This window comes from Trachymyrmex cornetzi, unplaced genomic scaffold (assembly GCF_001594075.2).
Source record: "Trachymyrmex cornetzi isolate Tcor2-1 unplaced genomic scaffold, Tcor1.1 scaffold284, whole genome shotgun sequence".
Lineage (NCBI taxonomy): Eukaryota > Metazoa > Arthropoda > Insecta > Hymenoptera > Formicidae > Trachymyrmex > Trachymyrmex cornetzi.
The window spans coordinates 33,336-37,545 of NW_017297525.1; the positions used below are offsets into that span (position 1 = coordinate 33,336).

Below are 4,210 nucleotides of genomic sequence, written 5' to 3' on the forward strand. Positions count from 1 at the left end.
AATTTGATGCTACCATCAAGCATCATATATTATAAAGATGTTAATCTATAAAAACTATTAATAAATTTATTGCGAAAAATATTACCTCGGCCGGGACTTGAACCCGGATCTCTTGTAAACCGTACGAGCGTCCTGAGCCATTAGACTACCGAGGCCTTAGTAATATTCTTCGCAATAATCGGTATACTAAGGAAACAACGTCTTTCTTTTAGGCGACGTTTCGAATTATTAAAATTGCTTGTCAATTTAATTCGCGATTACTAGAGTAGTTTTAATTGCGTTTATTTAGTCCGGAAAAACAATTCGGCGCGCAGTTTGAAAAAGATATACAATATGGTATATATGCAAGTACATATATAGTATATATTAGTAATTCAAGATTGAATTATTTAAAGCAACGAAGATCCAGCTCCGACCGTAATAGGCAGTTACATTCTAGTATTAATTGAGTTTCTCAAATATACGGTCAAAAAATATAAATATATTGAATAAAATGTTAAACATATATACTTACAAAATAAAAATAAACTGAAATAAATATTGTTAATTTGTTTCTTTTTTGTATTTAAAAAATTTTACATTTAATTATATACAAAACTGTATACACCTATAAAACTGTACATATACCTATCTACACAAGAAAATTGTTTTTTCAAAACAAATAAGTAATAAGTAATAATAAAGCTCTATAAAAATAAAACAAAATAGAACAATTGAAGGGCTCAGAGTCAGTTATGTAATAAAGAATGTTAATTTAAAAAATAAAAATAAAAATAATTTTCAAACAAACGTTTCGACGCCGATTGAGTTATTCTTAATGTTACAGTAACTAAAATAGTGGTAGGGGAAGGTGGTGTACCTTTGACCAATTTTGACATTTTTTCTTGTGCAAGTTATAGGTCAGAAATTTCATATTATATTACATGATTAATTATTACAAGGATATATTTCTCGAAACAATAATGTTCGACGATCCAGGTTTCCTGCATTTACATTTTCGTCTCTTTGTTCGTTACAGTTTAACTCATTCCGTTCTACATCTTCTTCAATATAAAAATCATCACCGTCATCTCCATTATTTATGCATATATTATAAAGTACACAACATGCTATTATAATCCAAGTCATAAAATGGGTATCACGTAATAATAATTTTTGTAATTGTCGAAATCGGCCTTTTAAAATATCGAAAGCTCTTTCAACTATTACTCGAGTTGCTGAAATTTTTCTATTAAATTCTACATGTTCTATCGTAAGATTACCATTATCTTTAAAAGGAGAGACAATCCATTTTTTTTGCTATTCCATTATAACCTTTATCTCCTAATAAAAACGTATTATTTAGAAAAATGTTTTCTTTTCCTGTTCAGCAACTTGAAATAGCTCAGATCTTCTCAACATACGGACATCATGAAAAGAGCCTGGATCGCCACAATATATATTAGTAAATTTCATCTTACTATCGGTAACAGCTTGTAAAAGAATTGAGTAACACTGCTTCCTATTAAAATATTCCCTACCATTTTCTTCAGGTTTATTAATAAAAATATGAGAGCCATCTATGGCTCCAACACAGTTACGGATACCTGCTATTTCTTCAAATTTGCGAGATACTTTAGTTATATTATTTTCTTCAGGCCATACAATAACTTCAGGCACTAAGGTAACTAGCCAATTAATAACTCAACGTATAATGCGAAATACAGATGATATTGATATGTCAAAAAGATTGGATAGTGTTCGATGTGGTTCTTTATTATTGAGGAACCAAAGAGACATCAATAAACACAACTCTGCAGATTTATTTTCTTTCCCAAATCCATGTAATGGTATAAATCCACTTATTTCTAAAGATTCTATAAAGAATATATGTAATTAATTTGACATTACTTCATCACAAATATATCTATTATAAAATTAATATTATAATTAATAATATAATAATCACCTACTAACTGATACACAATTGGACGAGTTAATCTAAAATCCTCTCTAAATTCTTCATTACTTTTGCATGTACTACATGAAGAAAATCTTCAACAATATGTTGTCGCCTACGACCATTATTTAAAAGTTGAAGAAGAGACAGAGGAAACAGCAAATCTTCATAAATATCGTTTTCCAAAAATGGATTATACTCTATACTATCATCTGATAAACTAGAATCTGATGAACTAGTACTGCTATCTATATCATCATCATTGCTAGTACTGTTATTTTCCAATAAATTTATTGCAAGTAAATTATGTTCATTCATCTATTGAAAAATTTATTTATTATTACATTACATTCATAAATATGACCTATTCATTTTGCAAAACTATTTTAATTATAGACATACAAGAGAATATATATAAGTAAAATTACAAATCAATATATCTTTCTACATTTATATTAGATAAAGATATATAATATCCCAATCACCTCAAATATTGATAAAAATACACTCAATCGATGCGTTTTTATATAAAAATCAAGGTTTGACAAGAAAAAGCGTCGCTCTGCCCCAAAACATTAATCGTTACTTAATATGCGACGTACTACATATGAGACATATAATTGTGCGCATCGACTTTTGCGCATAAGAAAGCTTTCCATTTATCGTATTTGAGGTTACTAACTTCAGCTGACATAAGTCGACACAAGTTGACACAAGTGCCTATAAATGGAAAGCACTGCTAAGAGCCCAGACACATACTCTTGCATAACGCATAACGCATAGTGCATAAGCGAATCAACTAATCAGAAGCTTTCCTTTCCTCTCATTCCATGGAAAAGAAGAATTTTGATTGGTTGATTCGCTTATGCACTATGCGTTATGCAAAAGTGTGTGTCTAGGCCCTAACCCCGCATAACAGAAAATACGAAAATACGACATAACCTCAAGTACTGTACTTTTTGCCAAAGGAGTCCTTGCAAATAGGATGAGTTTAGAAAAGTGTAGAGTGGCCCGCCATCTCTAGGCTCTCATTGCATATCTTTCTGGGACTGCGTTCAGAAACTTCACCTTGTGGGTGATTGTTAGGAGTCTGTGTGAGTGAAATGGTAGGGATAAGGTACCCTCTCTGGTGTGTACATTTCTGAACGACCTAGCCAGAGGAAAATGGCGGAGCGTAAAAAACAAGCACTTAATATATAAGGTGATTCAGAATAACCTTTTGTCCTTAAAGGGGCACATTCTTGGCCGTATTCTGAGACGATTTTTCCATTACAAAAATTTTGTCGAAGCTTAGTTTTCAAATTACAAAAAGAAATAGCGTATCACGGGTCGCGTATAGGAGACGGGCAAGAGCGGCGCTCACGGTTAGACGCGGACGCTTTACGCATGGGGTGCACATTGACCGGATGCATTTACATGTTTATAAAAACACGTTCCTTCTTCTTTGCCCTCCTTCTATCTTTCCTCTCTACCACACTATCTCCTTGTCTTTCATATGCTTTAAATGTTTCATTAAATTATAAATTAGAACAATGAAACTAAAATGGATATTAAACCCTTTGAGTATTGGATTGCATTCTAATTACATTCATAAAATTGTTAAAGAAATGTAACAGAGCAAAATTGGACAATAATTATGTGCGATGAGTATTATAAAACTATTGACATACAAATCATACAATTATTTCAGTACGTCGAATTCTAAGAGCGTTTCATACAATTCGACGTACTGAAATACTTGTTAGACTCATAGAACTTATACTACTGGAAGGGGAATAGCTTATTCGAGCAATGAGTGGAAGGTGTGAGCATATCTGAGAGAGAGAAGATATATTTCTGTCCTGACATAGAACTTATACTACTGGAAGGGGAATAGCTTATTCGAGCAATGAGTGGAAGGTGTGAGCATATCTGAGAGAGAGAAGATATATTTCTGTCCTGCTCGTTGGCTCTTCTTCTTTCTGCACATGTACCAAGTGAGGCGCGATATTTTAATCACCGCGAGTTCTCTCTTTAACTTACTTTATAACCACTTACTTTATTATTTACTTTAACTTTCTTTATAAAACATAAAATAATTGCAAATTGTATATTAAAGAAAGATTGACGTTATATTGAATAAAAAGGAAAAATTACTTGGCTTACTGACGGTTAGGGTTAGGTTAGGTTAGGTCCCCCTCACGGGGCGCGGCCTTGCCGCGGCGAGGGGGCTCCCCCAGGGCACGCCCTGGGGGTCTAACGCGCCCCGTACGGAGTCCTCCGTTAAATAGG

The 4,210-nt window shown here is 32.8% G+C and overlaps 1 protein-coding gene and 1 pseudogene across 1 annotated transcript in view; both read right to left on the minus strand.

The window, feature by feature from the left end:
* The window catches only part of LOC108762259 (angiogenic factor with G patch and FHA domains 1), a 25,479-nt gene extending 23,937 nt beyond the window's left edge, over positions 1 to 1,542 (minus strand). The window contains exon 1 of the mRNA XM_018509189.1: positions 1,533 to 1,542. The gene's annotated coding sequence lies outside the window, so the exon portion shown is untranslated. The remainder of the gene's footprint in view (positions 1 to 1,532) is intronic.
* A 141-nt stretch (positions 1,543 to 1,683) lies between these two features.
* On the minus strand, positions 1,684 to 2,257 carry LOC108762258 (uncharacterized; annotated as a pseudogene).
* Between the last annotated feature and the right edge of the window lie 1,953 nt (positions 2,258 to 4,210).